The 12,263-nt window shown below is 43.7% G+C and overlaps 1 protein-coding gene across 1 annotated transcript in view; it reads left to right on the forward strand.

Annotated features, from left to right (window-relative positions):
- LOC126194520 (leucine-rich repeat serine/threonine-protein kinase 1) overlaps positions 1-12,263 on the forward strand; it is a 405,923-nt gene that overhangs the window by 214,958 nt on the left and 178,702 nt on the right. The gene's annotated exons all lie outside the window — the stretch shown is intronic.

Raw genomic sequence — 12,263 nt, forward strand, 5'->3', positions numbered from 1 at the left:
ATTTATTATATTCAACTTAAAATTGAAAACAATAAATCAAACGAAGGAGCAACTCAGACGGTTTAAATTACAGGTGTTCCATGTGAGCACCATTCGCCACACATCACATGTCGAGTCGATAGGCGAGTTCTTCCCAAATCTTGATCAGTGTGCCTGGAGTAATTGTTGCAACAACTGGTTCCGTCTTGTTTCTGAAGTCGTGTAGATCAGCCGGTAGCGGAGGCACATACACACGATCCTTTGTGAACCTCCAAAGGCATGGCGTCAGATCGGGTGAACGTGGAGGCCAACCCGAACAAGCGCTGTCGTCTTGCCCCTGCCCCTTGCGGCCTAGCCAGCGGACGTGTACAACGTCGTGTCGTTTAACCGGTCGCCCACCGTTGCTTCATCGGAAAGGCAAGGCCCCTAAATTTTCCGCCGGGATATGTCACAGAAAAGATTAAATTTAGGGGAATCTCGTTGAAATTGTGGGGGATTTGCTGACAAACAGAACTGTTCCAGTTGCTCTTTCAAGCGATGCATTATTTATAAGTTGAATGCAGTAAGTGCTACAATGCCTTAAACCGCTAACATTCATTTTGAAACCACCGGTACGAATATTGTACTAAAGAGTCTCATACGCATTGAAGGTGAAAAAGACGAAACGTATACGCCAATACTGAACTATAAAAGCCAGTTGTTTCGATACTAGAGCGTAATTAGCACCACCGTTTGTTTCAAACCTAAACATATTCTGATCATACGTTAAGGCTGGTAATGGTACCAAAGTTAGTGTCCAGTCACACACAGACGAGACAGGAACTGAAACGCTTAAATCCGTTTTCAAATGTTCCTTTACGAACATAAACACAGCAGTATTGTCCAAATTTAATTTCTGTAGCCCTGAAAAGGTAAGTGAAATAGGTATATGTGTTAGTGACGACGAGAAACAGCTGAAATCACGAAAACTGACCAAAGGTACAGAGCCCGATGGAATCCCCATCAGATTATACAGGGTGTCCGATTTATCTTGACCACCCTAAATAACTGTTTGTCCAGATGCAAATTAGAAAACGTTTCAAGCAAATGTTCTTTAGCCGTCAGGGGGACATCTATCAGCATGTTTGCCTTCGTTGTAGCTTTGTTTTTTTACAAAGATATGAACAACGGTATGACTTTTTTTAAAAAAATGGAACAATGTATTTTTATTCGGTAATTCACTTCCTCTCCTAAAAACCTATTCAAAAATGTATCACAGTGTACCATTCACTGAAACACAACGTTATTAATTACATAACACAACATTGGCGTTGCTGCTACCAGCGCTTGGTGCAGGTACTCGGGGTAATGGAACACATCCACGTGCTGACGTTGACAGAGGACAGATGTAAACATAAGTAGATTGCACACCCGTCATTTCGTCAACCATCGTCAGTTGAAGAGTTGTGTGAGTAGAATTTACACCAACGAAGAGAAGGTAGAAATGCTACTCATCTATGCGGAATGTAAGTTAGCAGAACAGCAAATGCAATACTTTCTTCTTATGTACGGGTACATTTAGTACAGTAGTTTAGTCCTTTTAAATACTGTTGTGTAGTGTAGGCATACAGTAAAGACTGTCCTTCCTACAAACTGCATCGTCATAACGTTTCTTTTATTGTTGTTGTTGTTGTTGTTGTTGTTGAAGGTAGGCGAAATGCTACGCAAGCAGCGGAACTATACAGAGAGCGATATCCAGACAATAACCCACCTTCCCGACGGATGTTTTCTCGTCTTGCTGCGACGCTTCAGGAAACGGGAAGAAGTTTCAACCCACGGCAACGCAATCGTCGTAGCACTCGTACAGGCGAAACTGCTGAAATTAACTGTTCTCGCTTCCGTTGCTATGAATCCACATGTGAGCACACGACAGCTTGAACACGAGGTTGGCATTCCTAAAACCAGTGTACATCGTATTCTTACACGTCACTGGTTCCACTCTTGCCATGTACACCTACATCAAGAATTGCAATGGAATGATTCCCAGAATAGTGTACAGTTCTGTCAGTGGGCACAACAGCAAATCCTCGCCAACCCGAACTTTTTCTCCAATGTTCTATTTACCGATGAATGTTCCTTCTCAAACAAAGGACCGGTAAATACGAGGAACATGCATTATTGGTCCAGCGACAACCCACGATGGCTTAGACAGGGGGACCATCAGCGTCAGTGGAGAGTTTAGGTATGATGTGGGATGCTTGGCACTACAATTATTGGCCCTTATTTCATCAATGGTTAGTTTAAACGGCACAGCGTATGCCAACTTCCTCAGGCGAGTTCTTCCGCCTCTTCTGGATGAAGTGCCGCTAAGAATCAGAATGCTTATGTAGTATCAACACGATGGATGCCCAGCACATAATGCCTTGCGTGCACGTAGTGTTCTGAATCGAATGTATTCTACCAGATGGATTGGTCGAGGAGGAACAGTTACTTGGCCTGCTAGGTCTCCTGATTTAAATCCTCTGGACTTTTTTCTTTGGGGATGCACTAAAGACGTTGCCTATCGCGATATTCCAACAACGTATCGTGTTTGCTCGTAATTCTCTTCAGCAGGCAACACTGGAAGCAGTAACTAATTCTTTCACTCAACGAGTGTATCAGTGTATCGGTGTCCAGGGTCACCACTTTGAGCACCTTTGAATGTTCTTCTCCTGGGAAATGGTACAGGGGAGTCAAAGTCAATTTTGTGTTATATTTTTACTTAGTTTTCATTTGCTTTCTAACAACTCCAGCAAGTGCACGAGTTTGTGATCCCGGGCTCAAAGTCAACGTTGTGTTATGTAATTAATAACGTTGTGTTCCAGTGAATGGTACAATGTGATACATTTTTGAATAGGTCTTTAGGAGAGCAAATGAATTACCGAATAAAAAATACAAGGTTCCATTTTAAAAAGTCATACCACTGTTCATATGTTTGTAAAAAACAAAGCTACAACGAAGGAAATCATGCTGATTGATGTCCCCCTGACGGCTAAAGAACATTTGATTCAAACATTTTGTAATTTGCTTCTGGACAAACAGTTATTTAGGGTGGACAAGATAAATGGGGGCACCCTGTATACTGTATTTGCAGCTGACTTGACACGTTGTTCACTCATAATATACGCTAGGTCCCTCGAACAACAAATCGTGTCCAGTAGTGACACACGTCTACAAGAAGGGTAGCAGAAGTGATACACAAAACTATCGTCCAATATCTTTGACCTCAATTTCTTGTAGAATCGTAGCACATATTCTGAGTTCAAACAAGGTGAGGTGTCTTGACCAGAATGATTTCATCCATGCCAACCAACATGGATTCTGAAAACGCCAATCGCTTAAAAGCCAACTTTTTCATATAACATCCAGAAAGCCATGGAGCCAAGCAGTTAGGTAGATGCAGTATTTCTCGATTTCCGAAAAGCATTTGACTCAGTACCTTATCTACGCTTATTATCAAAAGTACGATCGTATGGGGTGTTAAGCGAAATGTGAGATTCGTTGATCGGTGATGCATCACGTTACTTTGTACAAAGAGTCGTTGACACATACAGAAGTAACTTCGTGTGTGTCCCAGAGAAGTGTGATGGGACCCTTGCTGTTCACGTTGCAGGTTAATGACCCTGCGGACAATATTGACAGTAATCTCTCACTTTTCGCAGATGACGCAGTTATCTATACTGGAGTAGGCCTACAGTGTGAATGAAGCTGCACAAATATTCAGTCAGAGCTGGATAAGGTGTCATAGTGGTGCAAAGATTGTCAACTTTCTTTACAAGTTCAGAAATGTAAAACTGTGCACTTCACAAAACGAAAAAAATTAATATCTTATGACTACAATAGCAGTGAGTCAGGGTTGGAATCAGTGAAGGCCGGCCGCCGTGACCGAGCGGTTCTAGGCGCTTCAGTCTGGAGCCGCGCGACCGCTGCGGTCGCAGGTTCGAATCCAGCCTCGGGCATGGATGTGTGTGATGTCCTTAGGTTAGTTAGGTTTAAGTAGCTCTAAGTTCTAGGGGACTGATGACCTCAGATGTTAAGTCCCATAGTGCTCAGAGCCATTTGAACCATTTTTTGAATCAGTGAACTCGTGTATAAGTGGGTGTAACAGTCTGTTAGGGATACGAAATGGAACGACCACATATTCTCAGTCGCTGATAAAGCAGACAATATATGGTTCATTGGTAGAATATTAAGGAAATGGAGGGAAGATTTCGTACAACCGTGCGACCAGTCCTAGAATATCGTTCAAATATGTGGAATCCGTACCAAATAGGACTAACAGGGGATACTGAACGTTTACAGAGAAAGGCAGCACGAATGGTTAGAGGTTTGTTCGACCCATAGAAGAGTGTCACGAAGATGCTGAAAGAAATGAACTGGCTGACGCTTGAAGATAGGATAGACGCAAACTATCCCGTGAAAATCTACTTAAAAAGTTTCTAGAACAAACTTGAAGTGATGAATCTAGGAATATATTACAGGGATCGTGAAGACAAGATTAGACTATTTGCAGCAATCATTCTTCCAGCTCTGCATACGTGATTAGAGCGAGAGAAAGCCCTAATAACTGGTACAATGGGGTGTGCTCTGCGTCATACACTTAAGTGTTTCTCAGTATGTGAATATAGCTATATATAGCTGAAGTTAATGACTGGGAACACAAGTCAATTCTCGGAACACTCTCAATACGTTCAAGATGTCTGTGTAAAGCTTTGTATGCAAATAACTTCACAATGTCTGAGGGTCCCTTTATCTGCACAAACGGTCTGCGGCGAGTAATGTCCGTCGCTTACAACTGGTGCACCATCGCCGCCTGGCTGTTTAGCATACAGCGTTTTGTTTTCACCGGCGCCATTTCAAAGCAATTGGCTTCAGAAAGCGGGCTGGTAACGCAGCGGACGCAGCAGTCTCTTCCTCTATCGGAGGTAATTGGGCCGCTTCCTGCACGCGGCGCCTCCTCTCCCTCCCACGCGCAGCACCTGCTGCTCCTGGGTGCAGGCAACAGCGTTCACAACAGACTCAACTTTATATTCAAAGAGCGCTTCAGTCGCGAAGGTGAACCTCTTTTAGACCTGGACTGTTCGGTGTCGTCAGACATACAGGGTGTTACAAAAAGGTACGGCCAAACTTTCAGGAAACATTCCTCACACACAAAGAAAGAACATATGTTATGTGGACATGTGTCCGGAAACGCTTACTTTCCATGTTGGAGCTCATTTTATTACTTCTCTTCAAATCACATTAATCATGGAATGGAAACACACAGCAACAGAACGTACCAGCGTTACTTCAAACTCTTTGTTACAGGAAATGTTCAAAACGTCCTCCGTTAGCGAGGATACATGCATCCACCCTCCGTCGCATGGAATCCCTAATGCGCTGATGCAGCCCTGGAGAATGGCGTATTGTATCACAGCCGTCCACAATACGAGCACGAAGAGTCTCTACATTTGGTACCGGTGTTGCGTAGACAAGAGCTTTCAAATGCCCCCATAAATGAAAGTCAAGAGGGTTGAGGTCAGGAGAGCGTGGACGCCATGGAATTGGTCCGCCTCTACCAATCCATCGGTCACCGAATCTGTTGTTGAGAGGCGTACGAATACTTCGACTGAAATGTGCAGGAGCTCCATCGTGCCGGTCGCGGTGGTCTCTCGGTTCTAGGCGCGCAGTCCGGAACCGTGCGACTGCTACGTCGCAGGTTCGAATCCTGTCTCGGGCATGGATGTGTGTGATGGTCCTTAGGTTAGTTAGGTTTAAGTAGATCTAAGCTCTAGGGGACTGATGACCACAGCAGTTGAGTCCCATAGTGCTCAGAGCCAGCTCCATCGTGCATGAAACACATGTTGTGTCGTACTTGTAAAGGCACATGTTGTAGCAGCACAGGTAGAGCATCCCGTATGAAATCATGATAACGTGTTCCATTGAGCGTAGGTGGAAGAACATGGGGCCCAATCAAGACATCACCAACAATGCCTGCCCAAACGTTCACAGAAAATCTGTGTTGATGACGTGATTGCACAAAGATTCTCGTCAGCCCACACATGTTGACATGAAAATTTACAATTTGATCACGTTGGAATGAAGCCTCATCCGTAAAGAGAACATTTGCGCTGAAATGAGGATTGACACATTGTTGGATGAATCATTCGCAGAAGTGTACTCGTGGAGGCCAATCAGCTGCTGATAGTGCCTGCACACGCTGTACATGGTACGGAAACAACTGGTTGTCTCGTAGCACTCTCCATACAGTGACGTGGTCCACGTTACCTTGTACAGCAGCAACGTCTCTGACGCTGACATTAGGGTTATCGTCAACTGCACGAAGAATTGCCTCGTCCATTGCAGGTGTCCTCGTCGTTCTAGGTCTTCCCCAGTCGCGAGTCATAGGCTGGAATGTTCCGTGCTCCCTAAGACGCCGATCAATTGCTTCCAACGTCTTCCTGTCGGGACATCTTCGTTCTGGAAATCCGTCTCGATACTAACGTACCGCGCCACGGCTATTGCCTCGTGCTAATCCATACATCAAAGGGGCATCTGCCAACTCCGCATTTGTAAACATTGCACTGACTGCAATACCACGTTCGTGATGAACACTAACCTGTTGATGCTACGTACTGATGTGCTTGATGCTAGTACTGTAGATCAATGAGTCGCATGTCAACACAAGCACCGAAGTCAACATTACCTTCCTTCAATTGGGCCAACTGGCGGTGAATCGAGGAAGTACAGTACATACTGACGAAACTAAAATGAGCTCTAACATGGAAATTAAGCGTTTGCGGACACATGTCCACATAACATCTTTTCTTTATTTGTGTGTGAGGAATGTTTCCTGAAAGTTTGGCCGTACCTTTTTGTAACACACTGTATGCAACACACAAACACCGCGGGTCACTTCACAAATGTTGTTAATGTGTAACGCGGAGCAATGTTGGAAGAGGCCGGCGAGGGGTATGATGGAAATGCAAGATGCTCTGTGGGCAGCTGATTTTAAGTGACAGTGACTGATCTGCAGCACACGACACGTCTCGTAGCCGCGAATATGAACTCGTGTGGTAACTTTTAACGACCTCCTGACGTGCAGTGTCTCCGAGAAAACAGCTGTCAGCGATCTGACGATCGCTTTGTTCACAGCAGTTAACGTTAACGTCTACGAACAAACTCAAGACAGAGAGATTTCACTTTCAGCCCTAAAAGCAAACTGTAATTTCTCGCTATCATTTATTACCTGAAACCACCCTCACTCTGGCTACACGAGCTGCCGCATTACCAACCGATGAGCAGCCCTGGTTGGCACTAGGTTGCAGATTATATGCGGCAAAGGCAGATTCCAAACGAAATAAATAAATAAATGATGGGAAGAAAGATAAGAGCAAATAAGAGTCAGTAAGATGATGAAAATGGCGCTGCAGATTATTGGAAATAAAGAAATGCATTTAAACACATTAACTGAATAATCATTCGATTTATACGCTAACCATTGCGTTACGCTATTGCACTGGATTGGATTGTTATAAATATAACTCTGCTGAAGCACTCGGAACGATGAATTGCAGTCTTCAAAAATTCGGCTTCACGCAATGTCGTGCGAAGTTTATCTATCTAATGTAGGTCGATCACTGTGTGGGGGACGCTGAGCCGCATCTTGTGTCGAAGTATCCAGCGTAGTTTGGTTAGTGCTTTGTATGAAACGTGTATGTTTCATTAGCATCGTGTGTGTGTTTTTTGCTTTTGGTGTGCTTATCATGTAGGATGAAGTACGAAATAAAAGAACAAACCCAGGACTTGGGATCCAAATACATCAGGCAAGAAAACCGGACGAGGAATTGGAAGTGAAATGACCATTTCTTGTGTCAGTTTGTCAACGACGAACGGTTCGGGCGTGACGTTCAGCGCTCTGATTGGAGGAAACCAACACGTGATGTGTCAACTATCGAGTAATTTTAATCGGGTCATTGTCAACCCAATTAAGGCCGGCCGTTGTGGCCGAGCGGTTCGGTTCTAGGCGCTTCAGTCTGGAATCGGGCGACCGCTACGGTCGCAGGTTCGAATCCTGCCTCGGGCATGTATGTGTGTGATGTCCTTAGGTTAGTTAGGTTTAAGTAGTTCTAAGTTCTAGGGGACTGATGACCTCAGATATTGAGTCCCATAGTGCTCAGAGCCATTTGAACCACTTCATCCAAATTGAGTATATCTGTGATATAACTAAAGCTACTCGTGCGAATGTTACATTGGTTGCTTAAACACATTTTATCAGTCACTCTCTTACTGGCCTAAGAAAAGCCAGATGTTATGCGGAAAGTATATCGTGGCAGCCGGCCGCAACCATAAACAAACGAGAACTTCATGGAAACTGCCCGAGGGGAGAGAAGCGATGCGGGGGAATAAGCCTCGCCTCACTCTCCTACGCCGCGTTCTGTGCTTCCACGAAAGAAGGACTGACATAAAGGTCATAAGAATCGCTGATTTATTTTGTTGTGGTGAGATTCTCATTCGAATCCCTTTATGCACCAGGAGGAGAGCCTCTTCACTCATTTCAAAATAAGAAAAAGAAAAAAAAAAGACAGTCCACAAACCAAAGCAAATTGGAGCGCACAAGGGATCTGGTAGTGGTCAAGCGCAATTGTTTGCTGCGGTTGGTAGTGGTAGTCCAGGCCAGACCTCTATCGGTATCTTATGCAGCCATAATTAAAAACACTCCCTCCCTAAAACTGCCACGATGTAGTGTCCCCGTAGTATTGAAGAAGAAAGGGCAAGGGGGCAGATTACAATGAAAGATCTCATCGACGACAAGATCATTAGAGGCTTGGCAAAAGTCTATCGGATGCGTGCTTTTCAAAGAAACCATTCCGCCAGTTGCCTTAAGCGATTTAGGGAGATCACAAATAACCTAACTAACCCTCCAGGACAGTCTCATCTGGGATAAGGGGAGGCGTGCTAGCCCCGAATCGAATCCACCCGGTGGATAAAAGACGATGGCCGGTGTGCCGGTCAGCCTAGATGCAGATATATGAGGTATACAAATTGTCCCCAAGGGGGAGCGGGGGGGGGGGGGGGAGGGCGACAAAGGGGTACTCGACTACCATCTACCACAAACAGTGCCAAATCTAGATTAACATTCTGACCTGGTGAAGATATGGGATAAGGCCAGAACCCCCCGAGTGTGGATCTATTGTCTTGCCACTACACCACCTCGTTTGATTGGACTGGTAAGCAAGTAAAGTTCATCGCTTTAAACTTTATTAAATTGTGGCACTTTTAACGCTTTCGTTTGATGGCAGCCATCTGAAGCGGCAACGTTTGGCATTGGAGATAACAGTAGCTATTAACACGTTGCTAATAAACTTTTTCATTCGAAAGACTGAACAGCTGGATAGACCAAAATTGAATTGGGTTAAATTTATCCAGACTTCCGCTGTGATTGTGACTACGTACCTCTGGTTTAATCGGTTCTAAATGTCGTCGCAAAAATGAAGAAGATAAAGCGTGCTCCGATCCAGCAGTTCAATTCATCACAAAGAAAATACTGAAAAGAAGAGGCTGATGATATAGTTACTGGAAGATCACAGTGGGCAACTGAATTACTTTATTAGATTCTGCACGAGAGACTGAATATGGGAAAGCTTTTTGTGCGTCCTAGTTGACGCGAGTGCAGTTTTTTGAACCAATTCTACGCATTATCATGCAACGTTCAGGTCCAGTCTACAGGAGGCTTTCCCCTAATCGTGACCTCAGATCAAGCTTGAGTCAATCACCACACTCCCGGGTTCAAACAACAATCTTAACGACGGACAAAGGCTGGTGACAGTCTTATCGAAGGTAAAAATAAAATAAAATTTAAAAAAAAAGTTTGTCGACTGCAAAGGTTCTGTAGACTTTTTGGGCCGTAAACTATTGATGAAAAACTCTTGGGTATCTAGCAGGTTGGCAGCGTCAAGATACCGAAATGTTTCGACGAGTGTCATACTAATCATCTTTTGACGCAGTGTTATACTTTGGCAAAAGATGATGAGTATGACACTCGTCGAAACATTGCAGTATTTTAACGCTGTCACCCGATCATAAACCCCATAGCTTCGCTTTTCATGTGCAAAGTTTCTGTTTTCAGAAATCGTCGGGGTGTAATCCCGTTACATTACTCGAACAAATCAAGAATGCTAAAAGACGCCTTTAGTGCTTCGTTATTAGTTTGAACAAAACTAAATTGAAGCACGACCAAATCTGACACCGACGGAAAGTACTGATTTCAGCGGTGCACGTTCGAAGTGACACCAGCTGTCGCAAACCAAAAGTTGCATGTGTAGTAATTGTGATTAATTTTTTGAGAATCTTACTCTTTTGTTTGAACCCCAAATAATTTAGTCCTATTTCTTAACATGAAAAATAACTTAATGAGGAGAAATTACCATCAAACTAAAATCCTGATTGCTTCCATAATGCAGTGTTTTGCAGTGTTAGATCAAAGTCTACTTTCATGATAGGCTGGTAAAATGTTGAAAATAACGAGATCAGAAGAAAAACCGCTGAAGGAAATGAAGAAGCGTTGAAACATGGAAATAAAAAAAGAAAACGTCTCCGCAGTTACCAGTCATCCCGTGATCAAGACATTTGATTCTAATTCGGGGAGAACATGGTCCGACCATCCTGATTCAGATCGCTCTAGTTCAAGAGAAAACTGGGCTGATCCTTGCCCAGTTCGATTTGTACTTCATTTTTAATTATTCCCAGCGTCGGCTGCGCTTTAGATATTCTACCCCTGCACTTGCCAGTCGGAACCAACTTCAGAAAAACATTATGTTAAAAGCAATGGCGATGTATTTTGACTTCAATATCGTGTCATCGAAGACAAGGAAGAAGACTACTGTACAGTGTGTTAACTGTAAGACGGCAGAGTTGCGAGGGGAGTGCGGGGAGAGGAGGAAGCAAGCATTGGCTGGCGATGGGAGAGGAGCCATTGGGGGGGGACAAGGCACGGCTACCAGTCGCAGTGCTGGCACTACAAATTGCGCGTCATGCTTACACGAAAGCAGACGAAAGGCTTGGAAGTAAAACTCGCTTTAAATGTTGTTCGTAAATGAAACTGAAATCGTCATATATATATATATATATATATATATATATATATATATATATATATATATATATTATGCGCTCACAAACCATTTGGAAATGTACTGTAATATGAATGTTTCGAAATAATACAGTAACCAGTGGTGTTTCCATACAAAGCAATACGGTAGCACGGAAAAATTAAATATAAGGTAATTCGGACGAAATAGGAGGTTCCTTCAAAGTGATCGTGAACAAAATATCTGAAATGGAAACTCACCTTTTCTTGCCAGGCGTTTGTGGTGATACGCCAGGATTATTCTTGGAAAACTGTTTGAATCTTACAATGCTACACATGCTTTGTCCTGTGTACGTAGCAGCTCTCACTGAAGATTTGTAAATGGGGTGAAGCAATTTTTTCTGCTCCCTTTCCCTTTCGCAGCATTCAATCACACGCAATATAATTTTGCGAGCGTCGCTACGTAATACTTGTTTCCTTCTAACCGTAGGCCTACCGGTACGGGTTGTTGGCGACTCCCGAGATGGACCAGCAACTGCCTCTTCACGCATTTTGATAATGTTTAGCACAACTGCACAATAAAATCACGCAGAACAGTACAGAGAAAAACAATAACGAAGCAGACGACAATGGCTACCTTGTACAACACAGTCAGCTACGTAATGTTGGCAGCAGTCGAAACTGCGTGCCTACCGAAGCCTCCCGACGTTTACCGACTTTTCTACCGATTCAGGACTAGGGAGAGGTCTGCCATCTAAAAGTTTACACGCTGTAGTGATTCGGTATTCCGTGACGTAAAGATTCCTCCACCAATTTATACCAGATATTTCAAAGTGCTATTGCGGTAACTTCACGTTCTTTGGGTGTACGAAGTTTTAAAACGGCCAAAATTTCGGCTATGCCCTATATTTTATATACGTTTGGCAAACGCACGATCCAGCACAGATGGTTGTCTTTTATCTAGTTGAATTTGTGGCCTTGTTCATCTGTCCTTCTGTAGAGCCTAACAAGGAACTGTAGATTTCTGTGTACTTACGTGTGTCCTTGGTTTCTCATCCACATTCTTGATTCACGGTACTTTCCGCATAGTTTTTTAGCATTATATGCTATTTACACCTGGAACGAAAGGTTACATTGGACTTTATTTTAGAATGAGTTTGCATCTTAGCAGATATCTTTCTTCCCTACTCAGATTGGT

Source organism: Schistocerca nitens, chromosome 1, assembly GCF_023898315.1.
Source record: "Schistocerca nitens isolate TAMUIC-IGC-003100 chromosome 1, iqSchNite1.1, whole genome shotgun sequence".
In the NCBI taxonomy this organism is placed as follows: Eukaryota; Metazoa; Arthropoda; class Insecta; order Orthoptera; family Acrididae; genus Schistocerca; species Schistocerca nitens.